The 18,639-nt window shown below is 39.8% G+C and overlaps 2 long non-coding RNA genes across 2 annotated transcripts; one reads left to right on the forward strand and one right to left on the reverse strand.

Annotated features, from left to right (window-relative positions):
- Positions 1-602: 602 nt before the first annotated feature.
- LOC116480146 (uncharacterized) lies at positions 603-3,250 on the reverse strand. The gene is made up of 3 exons (XR_009212615.1): positions 3,102-3,250; positions 2,172-2,241; positions 603-699 (listed from the first exon to the last, which is right to left on the reverse strand). It is a non-coding gene; the product is annotated as an uncharacterized LOC116480146 (long non-coding RNA).
- Positions 3,251-11,576: 8,326 nt separating this feature from the next.
- On the forward strand, positions 11,577-17,338 carry LOC131382975 (uncharacterized). The gene is made up of 4 exons (XR_009212614.1): positions 11,577-12,141; positions 12,296-12,378; positions 13,162-13,297; positions 17,166-17,338. It is a non-coding gene; the product is annotated as an uncharacterized LOC131382975 (long non-coding RNA).
- Positions 17,339-18,639: the final 1,301 nt, after the last annotated feature.

Genomic DNA, 18,639 nt, shown 5'->3' on the forward strand with positions numbered 1-18,639 from the left:
AATAACTGTGGAATATGATTGGGTAATGGATTAGGGGGTGCTAGGTCAAGGAGGGTGAGAACATACATTTAAATGGAGAAGAATTTATCTAGATCTTGGGAGGGGGGCAGTGATATTCCAGGGCTTTCACTAGGTTCTTCCCAAAAAATTAATCACAGCAATCTAAAATTCATGAGGAAACTGCAAAGATTAGTGATAAATTAAGTGTTGGAAGCACATAGTAGCTTTGTATCCCCATATAGCTTTCTGATTTGACTAGGGCAGGACATGAATGGATCTTAGCAGAGTGGATTATTGTAAACTTAATCAGCTGATGACTGTAACTGCAGCTTCTACTCCTGATGAAGTCTCCTTACTAAAGAAAATCATTAGAGCCTATATGTGCAGTCACTACTTTTGTTTATTTTTTTTTCTATCCCAAGGATTGGCAGACTTTTTTTTTGTACGAGGCCAGAGAGTGTAATGACAGGCTCTGCAGACCATAAGGAATCTGTCATATCTACCCAACTCTGCCATTGCAATATGAGAGCCATAGACCATGCATAAACAAATGGACGTGGCTGTGTTCTAATTAAATTTTATTTACAAAATGGTCAGTAAGTGCCCCAGTAGCAACAAGCACATCCAGTTCCCAGATCCTGGTTTCTAATATCATTCTTCAATCAAGGGAACTAGGGATCCTTGGAGAAATGACTGATTCTAGGACGGGGTGAGAAATACACCACATGAGCCCGGAGCATCTAATTATACCAAAAAGTAAGGATGTGCTCACAAATAACAAAAAGCAAAACAAAACAAAAAAACTAAGAAAAATCCATCACCAACAAAAACACACACACACATCGATGGGGGTATGTCAAAGGGGCACAGGAGCCAACCAAAAGAGCTCTTAATGGCCAAAGCTGAGACAATTTGAGCAATAAAATAAAGTAGCATTGGATTATGGCTCAAAGTATAAATATCCAAGATTCCATACTGATACAAATACATGATTTAATAAACTAACAAGTGAGAAGAAGAGACAATCTCTCATGCAGAAGAATTCCAAATATAACACATAGATACTCTGTCTTAAAGGAGGGAGAGCATAACTCCCCACTCAAGTGTGGGCTGTGCATAGTGACTTCTCTCCCAAGAATACAGTAAGGAGAGGCAGAAAGAAGTAACTTTACAGTGGAGAAATCTGACGTGCACTATTTCAGCCAGGTGTTTGAGGTCAGTATCAATAGTCATACATCATGTTGGTAATATGTACTCTTGATATGATGTGATGAAAAGGGCACTTTAAATCTGTGATCTTTTCCCAAAAATCCACAACACCATTTGAATTGTGAGAAAATCATCAGAAAAACTCCAATAGAGGAAGATTGTGCAATATACCTGACCACTACTCAAAACTGCCAAGGTGAACTTGGTGCAGTGGTGAGCTCCTGTATTCCCAGCTCCTTGGGAATCTGAGGCAAGTGGAACACTTGAGCCCAGGAGTTCCAGATCAGACTAGGCAACACAGTAAAACACTGTCTCAGAAACAAAAACAAAAAGAAAATTGCCAAGGTCATCAAAAACAAGGAAAATCTGAGAAAATTTCATAGTCAAAGTAGCCTAAGGAAATGTGACAAATAAATGTAATGTGGTATCCTGGATGGCATCCTGGAACAGAAAAAGGACATTAGGTCAAAATTAAGGAAGTCCGAACAGAATGGATGGAAAGGGTCACACAAGGACTGTGAGGTGGTATGGTTAATACGAACAATCAGGAGAGGTTTAAATAGAGAAAATAACAAACTCAAATCACTAAATTCTCAGCCCAAGGCATAGTTATGAAAAAAAAGGAATCATATATAACTATTCTAAAATAATCTCTTGCAGCAGGGCCAAAATAGCTGCAAACCAAATGCAATGGTTAATTCTGAATTTTGCTTTGATCTGTTGAATTCTCAGCCTTGCCAGTAGAACATTGAATATAAAAAAGATTATTTAGTTATAGTATATCAATATATGTTAATTGTAACAAATGTATCATATTAATGTAAGATGTTAATAACAGGAGAAATTATGGGTATATTGGGAACTCACCATGCTGTCTGCTCAATTTTTCTGTAAATATAAAACTACTCTAAAAATGCAAGTCTATTAATAAAAATTATAAAAGGCAGCAAGGCGGATTTTACCTTCAGACTCTACTTTGCTGACGCCTGCTATATCACATTAAGCAGAGAAAACAGTCAAGTTTGCTTTCACCTGGTAGGAACAGCAGAATACTTTTATTATTTTGTCTCAGAGTTATATTAAATCTCAGGCTTTACACCACAATATGGGAGATAAGTGCCTTGAACATCCCATCATCCCATAAAACATCAATGGATCATAGATACACTAAATTGATGACCTCATGCTGACAGGAGTTGAAGAGCAGAAATTAAGAGCTACTCTCGATGCCATGGTAAGATACATGTCTATAAGAGGGAAGGAGCTATACCCTATAAAAGTACAAGAAGGAGCCTACCCCTTCAATAAAGTTTCCAGGAATCTGATAGTCCCAGGATATTGGAATATCTTCTTCAAAGGGAATGCCAGATTGGTACGTGTTGTAGCCCCTACCTATTAAAATGATACACTCTGGGGATCTTTGGATTTTGTAGACAGTATTTTACATTCAAATGTGTTGCTCTGACCCATTTACAAGGTGACCTGAGAAGTTGCTTAGGTTCTTAGAGGATGCAAAGAATAAAGAATAATCCATTATCTCAGTTAACAGGGCTTGTTGTAAGATTACACAGGAAAGTAGGAAAACTCAGAAAAAATGAAAATAACTCAAGCTAAGCCACCAGAGAATTAAATATTATGGCTATTTGGGACACAATGAAAAGTTTCATAATAACATCTACTGACTCTAGCAGCTGGCTGTGCTCCTGATTCCAGTCTTCCATTCTGCTTATCTGCACTCATTTTTTCTTCGCTAGGACTAATTCTCTACCCTCTCTTGGCTTCTGTTTCTGCTCCTGTTACTACTACGATGGAATAACTATTTTTAATTTCTTCTATTTATCTCCAGGTTTCTGTTTACTCATAGCTTCTCCTACCACCCAGTTTTTGCTTACTGCCTTCTTCGTGTGTGTGTCTTGGCCTCTCCAGCCTGCTGACTCTCTGAATGCTTTGTGTTCAATCTCTCAAAATGAGTTTCTGATTGGACTCTTCACACCTGTCCAATGTCCTTTTATGGCAGAGCTCTTGTGCTGGCCTCCCTCAGGGACCCCTGGACAACTTCTAGATAGCTAACAAACACCCAGCACAGGTCCAATCAGCACTGACTGTGGTTGTGACATCACACAATGCCAACATGCTGACCTATGCAAAGGATCTTTCAGAAGAGGCTGTGGTTGCGGTAGACACTCTAAAGCTTCACCATATGGAGGTGTCATAGACAGGAGGCACCTTTGCTGGCCTGTCCAGACAACTGAATTGGTCATTTTGACTAAGGAGGATGACAACCTTTAACACCTTAAAGTGTTAAAGGGAAAAAATGAAACTCCTGATGATTTCAGCTTGGAAGATGAACTATTAGGTTGGTGCAAAAGTAATTGTGCTTTTTGCCATTTAAAGTAATGGCAAAACCGCAATTACAAAGAAAGCTTTGACCTAGAGGAAGGTACTTTAGGAGACTGCCAATCATCAGCATACTTTCTGTTTCCTTTTCTCTGCTTATCTATGTAAGGTTTTATTCAAAGTGGGTACTCCCGGTTTATGGTGGGAATATGAGTAGGGTTGTGGAGAAAAAGGATACAGAGGCTCCTAACCCCATGAGTAAGTCTGCTGCCAGTGGTAGCCATACAGTGAGAATACTATAGAATTAGAGTCCAGCAGAGCGCTTTATTAGTCCCTGCCTTGGCTGGGTCATGTGTACTATGATCAACTTCTTGCTGCTTTTTTCTTTAAAAAAGTTAATCTGAACTTGGCAACTATGTTTTTGTTGGTGGAAACCTGGTCATCCAGCCCCTTGGCACAGCTGGTTTGGGTTTTGATTCCCAGAACTCAGTCTACAGGCCTTTCCAGCCTCTCTCTGGCATAGATTGCAGCGCTCTGCAAGGTGCAAGTCCTGAAAACACATCATTTGGATTTCCTCTCTCTGGTTAACTGTCACAGCCAGCTGCTCTCAGTCCCTGGATTCATTTCCTCTTGAATTCTGTGAAGTGTTCCCCTTAATCATTCAATGTAAAAAGAAGAAAAACTTTTTCCTGGTCTTTTTTTTTTTTTTAATGGGAGAGGCTTTACAGATTTTCTTTTCAATTTGACCAATAATTCCCTTATGCCCACAGATACTCCTTAACAGTTGTTCTCTTGCTGTTGTCATTTTATATTAATGTTCAGAGAATACTTAATGGAATCTTCCTTCAATAACTACTCACATTGGCTCTTGTTTGGTTTGCAATTTTGAAACCAAAGATCTATGGAATTTAAACCATACACTCCTCAGGCAAGAGGTTATTAAACAATCATTGGTGACTGTATTTAATGGTAAACTTATAATTCATAAATAGGTAGACTGGGTGAATTGAAAAATACCTCAGACACTCAGAATTAGGTCTCCAAAAAGCAATCATCTGCACCTTTTTTTTCAAATGAAAATAGTATCATATCAGGATTAATTCAAGCTAATAGCTAAGAAAATATCAATCTAGGTACTGTACATAGCTTCAATGCCCAGCTTCATTTTGCTCCAAGAAGCTATATATTTTATTGGACACACACACAAAAAGCTTGTCATATTATTCATCACCCCTAGAAGGAGGTCATAGAGCAGCAAAGTAATGTCGCTAACAAGAAGCAGTTTTCTGTAGTAGACAGCAATTCTTATCCTGTCATGGATTTATCTTATTATTGACAGCAAATTTGGCTGGCATTTACCAGAATTGATGCTTTACCCAGCCCCATACCAGAGCTGGAACATGAAATAGGCTTATACCACACTTAATGTCACTCACATATTTCCTCTATTCAAAGTCATATCCCTTTTCTGATCTGAATGATGAAGGAGGATGTTTAAAACATAGACATCTCTATGCTTTATTATAGAGTAGTTTGTAAGTACTGTTTTACAATGCCAACACTTATATGAGGAGGCAGCAGCAACTACTTTAATATGATTAAAAGTAGCAGTATTCGCGACAACAAATGAGTTCTAACATTGGCCACCAGGGTTGTTGTTTTTTTTTTTTTTTCTTGGTGTCTGGCTTACTTTCTACTTAATTTGTTCAGGAAAACACCAGGTCAATTTGTATTATAAGAATTTGCCTAGCTCACAAATGATCCCATAAGGAGTGGGCATTCTATTTTTTCTAGTTCTGTTGTTTCTGTCATCTTTTTAAGACATGTTGCATCATAAAGCTTCATGTATGTCTTATTTCTTTAAAGTCGCTTGAGGGATGAGCTATCAATGAGAATCTGGAGATGTATATAGAAGCAGTAACTATTAAAGGTTGTGTGAGTAACTGGGCTCAGGGTATGCAAATAGGCAAGGAGTGGGATGTGCCCCTTAGTGAGCAAGTGCGTGAATGTCTGAAGCTAGTGCGACGGGGAGCCTCTTGGGGTCATTGGAGGCGCTGATGAAGAAGAGACAATTCCAGAAAAGATGATGCCTGCCACTGAGGCCATCGGGATGATGGTGGAAGGAGGAACAGAGTCCACCTTAGAAAAGAGGAGGAAGAAATAGGGCCTCCTGAAAGGAAAAGCCTTTCTAGCTGGCCATTGACTGTGACTTGGAAAAAGGCACAGGACCAAGAAAAGTGAGTCAATGCTCTTCTCTCTGCCTGGAATATATCACCATCCCTGTACCTAGTTAACTCCTACTCCCCCTGCAGTTCCCACGTCAAATGCCACTTCCTCTATTGCTGTTAATGTTGTCCTTTTTTTTAGTACTTTTCTTTCATAACACTCTTCACAGTTTACAGTGATATATTATTTGAGTGTTGATTTGAGAGATGGTGTTGATTTAAATGATTTATTAATCATTCAGTAAGTGGTTATTGTACACTTACTTTGTGTTGAGTACATAAGGTGTTAGAGATATTTGATGAATGACAAAATAAATGAGTGAATGATGTAAGAATTTGATTTCCAGGGACCCAGGGCTATTGAAATCTCCAGAAGAAAAATGAAGAAACCTGTTTTGCAAGACAGCTTGATGTCCCTGGGGAGGAATTTTGTGTATCAAATAAAGGAAGGCTGGGTGCAGTGGCCTAATGCCTGTAATCCCAGTACTTTAGGAGGCCAAGGTGAGAGGATCACTTGAGCCCAGGAGTTCAATTCCAGCCTGAGCAACATAGGGAGACCCCGTCTATACAAAAAAAAAAAAATTAAAAAAATTAGCCCAGATTGGTGGTGCATGCCTGTGGTCCCAGCTACTTGGGAGGCTGAGGTAGAAGGATCACTTGAGCCTGGTTGGTTGAGGCTACAGTGAGCTGCACTCTAGCCCAGGCAACAGAGCAAGATCTTATCTCAAAAATTAAATTAAATTAAATTAAAATTAAAATAAATAAAGGAAGACTTCTTCAAGAAGGGTCAGAGATAGAACCTAAGAAAATTGTAGAAATCTTAGAAACTGTAGAATAGAAAAGGCTGGACTGGCACGTGTGCCTGGAGGTTGTATTGGGGAGCAGCTTTTGGGGAAGGCTTTGACAATTCTACCAGGCCCAAGGCATAGGAAGAAAACGTAAGTTCTTATTAGACAAGAAATCAAAGTATTTTGATCTTAAAAATAGTTTTTTCTGTAAACTGGGCTAAACAACTCCATTTTTGTCTTCTGTTATTATCTAGAAGTATGAAGGGCTTGAGATTTTACCCTACTTGCAAGGTAACACACTGGCTTGTCACAGCAAGATTGCTGGCAGAAGACATGAGACTCCTAGATCAGAGACACAGGACTTTATTTCTCATAGAAAGCAAGAAGCATGAACATCAGCCTATTTGTGTCAGTTATCCTTGCTCTCAAGTCCTGTGAGAGAGATTCAGACAGGCCCAGATAGATGCCTGTATATGCAGTAGGTTGCGTTACAGGAGAGAAACCCTGAGCTTAGGGAACTTGAATCTTTTATATTCGGCAATAAGCATGTGTGATCTTTTCTTCAGAAGGTGACATACATTACCTTTATCATTCAAGGCTATAAGAAAATCTATATTTTTCTCTGGAGGGAGACATATCTTTAAGTTCCAAGGCTGTTTGTTGTACAAATATCATTGAAAAGATAGTCTGAAAGAAAGGGCAGTCAATATCTGTTTTCAAGATAGTCAGAAATATAACAGGTCAACAGAGGGTTGTCCACCCAACAATATCCACACTTTCTTCTATACTGTATTGACTTCTGGAGAATTTTCCCCATCAGTATGCCATTTCATTGGTTAATCTGAGTAATCTGACTGACAGAGGCTGGAAGCAAATTCATTCAATACAATCTCATACAGCATTTATGAGGCCACTGTGAGGCTACCACAGTTAAGGCTACTATTAACAGGATGAGGACAACCAGTACTGACCTTAACCATGACCCCCAGAGTTATAGGCCAAATAGCTAAACACATCTTATAAACTATCCACATCTACCTTAGAAGTCAGGTGGCTTTCTCCTTAAGTTTCCACATTGATGGCCAGAGGCATCACTCCAGGTACAGCGGGCCACATTACTGATGGCACAGATTCCTCCTTGGCTCATGATGAAGAAATCTAGGGCAACTTTGTCACCCATAACAACTCTGACCAGTGAGTTAAGGCTGATCTAAATGCCTTCCAAGGCTCAGATGGTAACACTGATTACTTCGGCTAAAGTCAAAGACAATTTTTTTACTAACTTTTCTAACTGGAAGACTCCTGACAATCGATTTCAAAGTGTGCATAAATAACAAGTTATCTTTCCAAGAAGCAACCCCAAGTAACTAAGGGTGGCCTCATTTTGGAGAGATCTCTACATCATATGAAGGCTACATGATCTACTGACCGTGTTTCCTTAAACACTTGAAGGTCGCTCATGACCATCTCTCCAATCCCTAGGTGAAAATTACCATATTTTGGAGAGGGATGCAAGTTAATGCCTGGCTTCCAACTAAAAGTCGGTACTGGGGGTGCACCTGGTACCATGGAAAGAATTTTTTTTACAACTCTCAGGGACCCCTAAGTGGGACCCATGTCAGTTGGGAGCCACAGGTTGATAATGCCTCAAGTGTGGTTCCTAGCCAATTGGTAAATCTTAGAGTTCACAGTCCAGTTCAAATTGAGTCTAGTTCTTGTTTTTGGAGAAAAGATTATCTATCTATCTATCTATCTATCTATCTATCTATCTATCTATCTATCTACTATCTATCTATCTATCTATCTATCTATCTATCTATCTATCTATCTAATCTATCTGTTGTTGCATAAATACAGCCATGTGCTGTATAATATTTCTGTCAACAACAGACTGTGTGTTCTGATAAACATGTATAATAAATAAATCTTATGGGGCACAGCAGTGGCCCCATAAGATTATGATATTGTATTTTTACTATGTTTAGATATGTTCAGATACACAAATCCTTATCACTGTGTTGCAACTGACTACAGTATTCAGTACAGTAACATGGTGTACAGGCATCTAACCTAGGAGCAATAGGCTATATCCTATTACATAGGTGTGTAGAAGGCTATACCATCTTGGTTTGTGTAAGTACACTCTATGATGTTCGCACAACGATGAAATCACTTAATGACGCACTTCTCAGAATGTTTCCCTGTTGTTAAGTGACGCATGAGTATATATAGATTAAAAAATCATGTTGAAGAAACATCCTTCTAGCCTTGTTTTGTTGAGAATTTGGTCTAGAATATCTTTGAATTTTACCAAATGCTTTTGAGCATCTGTGAAGATAATCATATGGTTTTTCTCCTTATATGTAGTAATATGGAAAATCACATGAATGTTTCTAAATATTGAAATTTTCTTACATTCTTAAATCCTAGTCATCGTGCATGATTATTTCAAGATACTGTTGAACTCTATTTACTAACATTCTATTTATGATATTTTTATGGAGAGTCATCAGTGAATTCAGTGTGTAGTTTTCTTTTAGGTGCAATTTGTTAGCTTTTGCTGTGTTGTACTCACTTCAGTTAAAGAAAATGGATGCTTTCCTTCTTCTATACTTTGTGAACAGTCTCAAGAGCATTGGAATCGTCTTTCTTTAGAAATTTACATAAATTGCTATGTGAAACTGTCTAGAAACATTTTTAAGGGGTCTTGAGTTAGATTTTTCACCACTTTGTCTATTTTTAAAATAATAAATTAATCTGGTGGATATCTTTTCTGAAATCAGTTTCAGAAAACACAGTTTTCTATGTAATTATCTATGAATATGTATTTTTGTAATGAATTACACTCTTTAGCATTATAAGGTGCCTTTCTTTGTTTTGTTTAATCCTTAATGATCCAAGTTCACTTTTTCTGATAGTAAAATCATGACCCCTGACTTGTTTCTGTTTATATTTTCATGGTATAACTTTAACCATCTTTTAATTTTTAACCTTTGCTAAATGTCTATCTTTTAAGCATTCTTCATATGTACAACACAGAGTTTAATTTTCTTTGTGATCCGATTTTATAAACTTTTTCTTTAATAGGTGGATTTAACTTATTTACATTTCTGTCATTTTTTAATAGTATGCTTTCTATTTTTATGGCTTTAAAAATGTTTCTCCACCATTTGGACTCTTTGTTGTTTTGTATGTGGTTCTGCTAATAATTTGGAGGATTTGTATTTTTGATCTAGAGGTTACTTTTATAAACAGTAGATTATAAAATGCCCTTCATCTTATTTTTTTTAGGTAGAAGAAAAATTCCAAGAGTACAAAAAAGAATGTGGTCTGTATATAGCATTTAGAATTTATTAATGTTTTTCATGGCCTGGTACATAATAAACTTTAAAAATATCCAATAGGAATTTGGAAAGAATGCATAGTTTGTATATTGGATAGCTTGTTAATTGCATATGATTTAAGTTCTCTATAGTGTTCCTCTCCCTACCTCTGACCCTTATCCTCTCTCTTAAGATAGCCAATGTCAACAGTTTTCTTATGCATTCTTCCAGGAAAGTTATTTATGTATTTATTTTATATGCAAAAATCCTTTTAAATATATAAAAATTAGATTATTTTATAAACTGTTTTATCATCTGCTGGTTTTAATTTAATATAATGTGGAGATACAGTCATAGCCACACATGTAGATGTACCTCATTCTGAATAGTTCTTTTTTCAACAAGAATTATTAAAATAATCTTTTCCCCCATGTAGTTAGATTTATTTTTTGACATGTTTTGTTCTTAACATCGAGTTTTCTTGCATAATGATCAGAGAATGTGGCTATATATAATATTTGGAGTTTACTGAAATTTCTTTCATGGTCTGATACATAATAAAATTATAAATGTTCTGTGGGGATTTGGAAAGCATGTGTAGTTTCTGTGTCTTGGCTAGCTTGTTAATTATTTGTGATTCAAATTCATTATAATGTTATAAATTTTTGGTTACTTGACCTGCCGAGGTTTGAGCAGTATGAGTCTCCCATTATGATTGTGGTTTTGACAATTCTCCTTGCATTTCCAACTTTTTGGTTTTTACATATATTTTGATCACTGTTGTTCAGTTATAAAATAGTTTTTGGCTATTTTATCTTCTTTATGTATTGTATTTTGAAATAAGTATAAAAGATCTCCTATTGCACTATTGAATGATTTCTCCATTAAAAATATATTTAAGACAATTTTTTACAAGTTGTTTAGTTTACTTTTGGCTGATATATCTTTGCCTACTTTTTATGTTCAACCAGTGACAGTTTGCTTTAAGTATGTTTCATGGAAATAGCACATGGCTGGATCTAATGGCAATAAGAAGTCTGCAGGGTGTATAATGGGGTTTTTTTTGAGTCTCCCAGATTTAAATCTAAATCTTAGCTCCACCACTTACTGGCCATGTGACCTCACACAAATAAATGATTACTTCTCCAAAACTCAGTTTCCTTATTTGTGAAATGGGACAATAATAGCATCACGTTAATTGGAACTCTGAATTGTAATAAAAATGAGGTTACAAAACAAAGGAAAATTTCTGTGCATAGGAAGCAATAAAAACCAAACCATGAAAGAAGGATGGGCTAATGCTGCCTTTTATTTACCTTTCCTACAGCCCAGCTTTTTCTTGCCTCTTACCTCGAATTGTCTGTCTCCAGAAAGAGCCTGCCTCATGCTCCCTGTTAAATTCTAAAATCTCAGGAAAGAATTCTTCATCTCCCTGGGGCTCATTTGAACCCCATCATTCAAGTTGGGGAAGAAGCATTTCCTAAGGAAGGGGGAGAGAATGCTGGGAGACAAAGCAGTCCACCCTGCAGGATGAAGTGAGTCCCACAGGTGATAGACATAAAAGCCTCTCCACAAGGTGGGTGCTCAGCAAATGCTAGACCTCACTGCTAGAGATCTCTGCTCTTCATAATCATCGTTTCATTTAAAAATGGAGTTTGCTTCAGTGAAGAGGGCTGTTTTCCCCTAACCTAGTCATGAAGAGGGAAACACTTTATAGCATTTGTTTTCATGCTGGATGGCTATCATTTATCTATGAGATGATTCCTTCAAGAAACAAACCTCTCAGCTTTACTGATCTTTAAAAACTGGACTCTCAAATTAGTACTGAGCATCCAGTTGGACGAAACCCCACCCTCACTCCCTGGGCCAGCTTCGAAGATCTAGGTTATGCCAGAGATACCATATTATAAAACTCTTCCATCCTTCTCAGCCTATCCTCCCATACACATAGGGAGGGCCTGATCGTAAAAGGCAGCGAGCCCATGCAGTGGAAGCCCCACATCATACAGCCAAACAGGATGTTGGTGAAGCTCCCTCTCAGCCCTGCTTAGGTCTATGGTACAAGTCTTAATCAATTTCCTAAAAGAGTGTGACACCTGACCTCTGCTGAGCATCACACAAATTCACCCAATAGAAGTCAGACGTCATCATCTCATTATCTTTTGCAATGAATACGGCGGTCAACCTGGGTGCTGTGACAAAGAACAATTCATCAGAGTTTTGGAGTGATAAACATGATTGGAGGCTTTAGCTAAAACGGTGAGCAGGAACACAGAGGAAGCTGAAGCTAAATGTAGTGAGGGCTGGGGGGAGTTAAGCCTAAATATAAAAACTAGTTCTCAAAGGTCCTGTGTCCCTTAAAGGTGGGACACAGACCCAAGATGCAGGCAAAGCCCAGACTTCACACTTTCAGATGGCAGCTGGTGGGACCTCGCCAACCAGGGCCCTCATGGTATAGCTTCTGGCTGGTGACCAGGGAATTCATGGTGGGGCCTGGTAAGTGAGCGGCATGTGGCAGAATGGCAGGCCAGCAGGTAGGAGCTCCACACAGGTCAGTCCAGCAGAGGCCTAGAGGGCTGAATGGGGAAACCAGGCGATTCCCACCCACACAAAACATCCTCCAGTCTCACTGTGATCAAGCTCCCACCCCATTGGCAGGCCCTGTAAGTTATCTTCCAAAAAAAACCTGAGTCAGTTTTCTCTTATCCCTTCTCACTGCTGCCCCCAGCCTCATCTAAGCCACCCGGACTGGCCTTCAGCTGGCCAATACTGTAATCATTCTAACAGTCCCCCTGGCGTCACTGCTGCCCTGCTCTGATCCATTCTCCACACAAGATGGAATGGTGTCGTGAAAAAACGTATATTAGATCATGTCTGCCTAATCTCGTTGCACCCAAAATCACATCCTCAGAACTTCCAACAGCCTGGAAGGCCCTGCTGGGCCCGCCACTGGCTCTGTCTCCAGCCACATCTGTGCCGTGCCCCCATGGCTGCCTTTGCACAGCATCCAGGACACGCCACGTTCTTTCCTACCTCCCAGTGCTCTCACTGCCCATTTCCTCTGCCTGGAACACTGTTCTGCCTCTTCATCCCACGGCAGCCTCACCCTCCCTTTGCATTTTATCACCGTGTTGGTGAGCCCTTCCTTGACCTCCCTTCTAAAGCAGCCTCTGCTCATGCCTCCACCCTTCCCCACTGGAGCCCCTGTTAATTCCTTCATAGAATTTATCTCACAACACATTGTATTGATTTGTTTATTGTCTGCCTTTGCTATGACAGGGCACGCGTTGTGAGAGAAAGGACCATATTTTTCTTCACTGCTCTGCCTCTTGTGCCTCACCAGCCTGTGGCACATAGTAGGTGCTCAACTAAACATGTTTGTGGAATGAAGACAGATGAACTAGCCAGCATAGTGGTGAGTCGAGAGGGAGTACGTTGGGATAAATTGTGTGTCCCCCAAAAAGATAATGTTGAAGTTCAAACCTCTAGTATCTCAGAATGTGACCTATTTGGTAATAGAGTATTTGCAGATGTAGCAAAGTTAAAATGAGGTTACTGGAATGACCCCTAACCCAGTACAACTAGTGTCCCTATAAAAAAGGGAAAATTTGAACACAGACACAGATATGTTGGGAGGGAGGACCATGTGAGGAAACAGAGGGAGCAGTCCACATGAAGATTAGAGTGATGCAGCCACAAGCCAAGCAATGTCTGGGGCTACCAGAGCTGGAAAGGGCAAAGAAGGATTCTTCCCCTGAAGGTTTCAGAGGGAGCATGGTCTTGCCATCACCTTACCTTTGCACTTCTGGCTCACAGGACTGTGAAGCAATAAATTTCTGTTGTTCTAAGCCACCCAGTTTGTGATTGTGGTACTTTGTTACAGCAGCCCTGGGAAATGGGTACAGGGAGGGGACTACTAAGGGGGTCTCAGGTCCCAAGGCCTCACCTCAAGTATTCTAGATTGTATATGGTCACAAGGGTAACTAAAAACTGCACCTGCTGCTGGCCTGGGCTGCTCTTCCACTGAGTCAAGACAGGGTCAGGACATGTGTGAGTGAAACTGTGAGTAATAGACACTGGGGAATCCCATGGGGTGTGCCTGACAAACACTGGGCTGGCCACTGAGAACTCTGAGTGCGGCGTTGTGGCGAATGGTGCCTTTGGAGAGAGAGAAATCATTTCTTACCCCGCAAAGAATTGGTTGTTGAGTGTATGAGAAGTCAGAATTGTGAAGGAAAATACTCCAAATGGAAAGAGTCGTCTATCATACACCACCTGGTTTAGAAGCCAAAATCATAAAGGGAAACGCTGGGCAGTACACTATTTCTGAGCAGCTTGGGGGATGTCAGAAGGAATTGTGGAATTCAAGTTTTAAAGGTTATTAGGCAGGGCAAGTTAACCAAGGACATGAGGAAAACTGAGGAGGAAAATGACCTGCTTCCATCCTCTGACCTTAATTAGCCATGAAGAGAAAATGCTTGAAAAATTTCTGCGTGACTCCCACCAACCTGGAACTCCTCGAAGCTCCTTGTGAATAGGGCTGTTTGTGTGAATAACAGTCAGTTTAGAAAGTTGATGGACTCATCAAAATTTATGTGATTCGAATCCAAGATAAGAAAATGTCCATAGGCATGAGTCATTCTAATGAGCACAACCGGGAATTATGGACACACGTTTCTATGTACAAACCTTAGAATACATCCCAAATTATGAGACATTAGAAGTAGAACCATTAAACCCAAATGATTTTGCTTACCTTTCACTGAGTGTAATTCAATCAACATACTTCCTCCTGTTCTTTCAGTACCATCTCCAAGTATAACACAAAGATTTTCTTGTGGCTTTTGTTCTTGAATTCAATGCTTTCCATTGGTTTCAAGTGAATAATCGGGACCTTATGGTAAAAGCAAAATAGACTTATTTCCAATCTTTTAAATTTAGCTAAAACTGAGAGGCTTTTTGTTTGGCTTCCACTTCCACTATCCCTCCTTGATTCTATTCCTTTTAGGCTGATTTTTTTAAATACCACACGCACACACACACACGCACACACACCAAAAAAAATTGTAAGTAAGGAGAAACTAAAAGTGAGTTAAACATGATCACATTTACTTTGGCCACTGTGTATATAGTTCTTCATCTTGACTTCATGACTTAAATACTAGAAAACTATGAAGCACTTTTACAATCAGGAAGGGAGAAATTATATAAAATTGGGGTCAGAGCAATGGCTTCTAATCCTATTCTGTGCAGAATTCAATTGTTAATAAAATGGATCTGGTTCAAAAGCTGAGGGAGGCTAAACAGACCAGTCCATATTCCCCCATATTGTCAATTGATTCAAATAATGATGGGACAATTCAAAGAGTGAGTTTTTCAAGTCTTCAAATAGGCACTTTCTTGAAGTCTAGCCAAAGTTTTTTGTATTTCAGCCTTGTGTGTTATGCTGTAACATATGGCTATATTGAGGTACAGATTTCATCTCCACCAGCATCAGTGTAGTTGTCATTTACCTCATTCTGTCTCTTGACCCTGTTACTGTCTCTGTTATTAGGTGTTGGAGTCCTTCAATTTCATTTTCTCCTGGGCTGTTTATCATTAGGTGGTTTGAAGAAGGTGACTGCCAGCCATAGAGTTCCGGAAACATGGGGTAGTCTGTGTTAACATGCATTCAGAATTCTCTTTGACATCTTCCCATTTTAATATTGAAAAATTTCTCTCTTCTGCACCACACTTGGATTGTTACCCAGCTGTTCTTTCAATGGAGGGGCAATTGTGTTCCAAAAAATGGAACTGAAAAAAGGACACGGGTTGATGGCTATGCTTCTTGGGGAGGGGCTGGACTGCTGTTTGCACTTGATGAGCTGGTTGATCTCATGGGGTTGCTGAGGCATCACAGACAAGCAGGGAGGGTGTTCCCCAGGTTGGGAGCAGCCGTCTGCATCCATCCTCGGCAGTCCCTTACCTGGGAAGCCCCATCAGGAGGTGGCTCTGATTTCTGTATCTGCCCAAAGCACTCAGCTTGAAAGTTACTATAATCATGGAACAGCTTGGATGAAAAACCTTCTTGTACCCCAGTTGGCAGACACTAGCTATTTCTTTTGAAAATCAATAACCTTGCCCCTTCCTGCTCCTTCTCAGGCCCATACCTTCCTTGTTTTTTCAGCTATTTGGGGCATTTAAAAATAAATCCAGCTCTGAGCTGCAGCAGAGCATTGATACAATCTTCTTCTAGGCCCTGGCACACAAACTCAGCACAATTGACTGTTTTGATATTTCTGGGCTGAAACTCTTCTCCTACCCAGATCTGCTGTGCATCCTGGTTCTCTAGCATGTCTGCACTCATACCCATCAATTAGTATGGCAGGATGCCCACTTAAACAAGGTGTGGAGCCAATTTCAACAAGGCAATGTGCCAGTCCAATCCCGGCTCAGATAGGGACTGAAGCAAGTGACACAGCGTGTCCACGAAGAGCCTTCCTGGTGGATGGTGCTGCCAAAGTAGGTCCTCGTGTTTCACTCCAGGGAGCTGTCGCCGTGGAAATCTTTAATCACCATGCATTGTTTTCACTCTATTCTTTCTCCTCTTAGAAAAGAAATTAGTATTATAGGATTTTCTGGATTCAGGATGCTTCTTTTAAAATGAAAATTTCTTTTGTATAAGCAAAAGATACAAATGGGGCATTGCAAAGCACAGAAAGACACAACAAGAAGTATAGGCCGTCTTTCTTCCCCAGAGCCACACACTGCCTTGGCAGCCAGAAAAGCGTCATTGCAGACAGACAGCAAATTACTCTTTGTGTACTGGTGAGGACCTGGAAAAGGTGGCTCTGATAGTTGTAGAGAGGCAAGAAGCACTATTGCAAAAATACCAGAGTTGCCCTTTTCCAAGAAGCTTCCTCCTCTAGCTCATGGATAAAGGCCTCAAATCAGTTAAGAGGCTAAAGAAGGACTAGGAAGGTTATAGGAGTGGGATAGGGAAAGCTAACCTCTTATAAGTTTAAATAATTTATTAACGAAAAGAAGCTGTGAACCTTTGCTCTGATGCCCAACCCCCTGCCCCCCCCCAAAAAAGTCATAAAAAAGCCTACCCTTCTAAGAACTACCCTCAAGGTAGAATGAACTTTTTCAATATTAAGGCAAGTTCAGGTAAGCACCGTGGAGCCAGGAATAGGCAGACAAGGGCAATAATGTTATTAATAATAGTGTTTTTTTTTTAACATGGTTTGTTTTATATCATTTTTATTTAACTATGTTTACCCATTTTTCCTCCTGAAACAAAGGTATGATTGCTTTTTTAATAAGAAAAAAATACAAAAAAGAAAAACTTCATTTTGGAAAAATAAGACAGCAAGTTACGAAAATGAAGCCAACTACAGCCAAAGGAATTTGGGAGTCTTGAACAAAGTTCACTGGGCATTTTTCGGCAAGAAAAGGCATTAAAATAAAAAGAAAGACTGACAAGAAGGAAGAAACACTGATGAAATGCAAGAAGACTTCCTAGAGCCTGCTCTGCCGTTACATTCTGTCATGAACTAGAGATGATGAAGCTTTCATTCGCAGAAATGAATGAGCATTGCAGACTTCTTGCAGCTGACCTTGCTAAGTTAAACTCAATTTGATTTTCAGTTAAACTCAGTAAGCATTAGCAAATTTTGTGCATTGAGGCTTGTCACAGCCACGGCTGTAGGTGCTGTGGAAGCACCAGGCCCCTGATGCCCCAGGTGTGCTCTGCTCTGAAGTCCAGAATCAGTGGTGTACTACAGCCTGTGCAGACAGGCTGACCACAGCCAATTGTTACATGTTTAGGAATTTTGCCTATGATTGTTAAACATGAGCATTATTAAAAATTAAATTATATAAACTGGCAGCAAAATAAATTATATCAAAAACAAAAGCAATATATCCTCAAAACTCATCACTTCCAAATTATTTTACTATAATCTATGTTCTTAAAGTTATTTACATCTATTGTATTTGTACAGTGAAAATATTATAGAAAGATGTGCTACTGCCTTCTCTGTAAAATTTGCTGATTTTCATGGTATGAGCTTTCCCATCATGGTTAATTTCAACCTGCCAATGTGATGTGATTAAACTCAGGACGGATTACAGCTTCTATTTATTTATTTTTTCCAGAGAGCTGGTTGTTAAACATTTCCCAGCACACCACTGTCTGAAATCCACAAAAGCCAAGCTTTTATATTCTGTAATAAAGTGGACAGAATCCTTCACACCTCCTTCAATATTACTCTGCTGCATTTTCCCAAGGCTGAGCACTGCCTTGAATTTCCAGAGTCTCAGAAAGATTGTGAAGACTGTGGGAAAGACCCTTTCTGTCCTCCTGTCTCTCCCCAGACTCAGGCACCAGCTGAAGCTGGAGTGGGCTATAGTGTGGGGGAATGACGCCAACGCTGTGCTAGGAACGCCCTTCCTCTGAGCTGAGCCACAGCACGTGTCTGTTTCTTCTCTTAGAACCAGTTCTTCCCAGGAGGCTCCTCAATCCCTCTTGTTCATGTTCTGCCACCACCAACCCTGAAGTCCTGCTTAGCCTCAAAGCTCCTGAGAGTACAGGGAAATGAAGTTCTGGGCTACAGTGATATGAACAGGAACAGGACAGGACAGGACAGGGGCAGGGCTCATGCCTGTAATCCCTACACTTTGGGAGGCCAAGGTGGGAGGATTGCTTGAACCCAGGAGTTGGAGACCAGCCTGCGTAATGGAGTGAGAACCCTGTCTCTAGCCAAAAAATTAAAA

Source organism: Hylobates moloch, unplaced genomic scaffold, assembly GCF_009828535.3.
Source record: "Hylobates moloch isolate HMO894 unplaced genomic scaffold, HMol_V3 SCAFFOLD_3, whole genome shotgun sequence".
NCBI classification, from domain to species: domain Eukaryota; kingdom Metazoa; phylum Chordata; class Mammalia; order Primates; family Hylobatidae; genus Hylobates; species Hylobates moloch.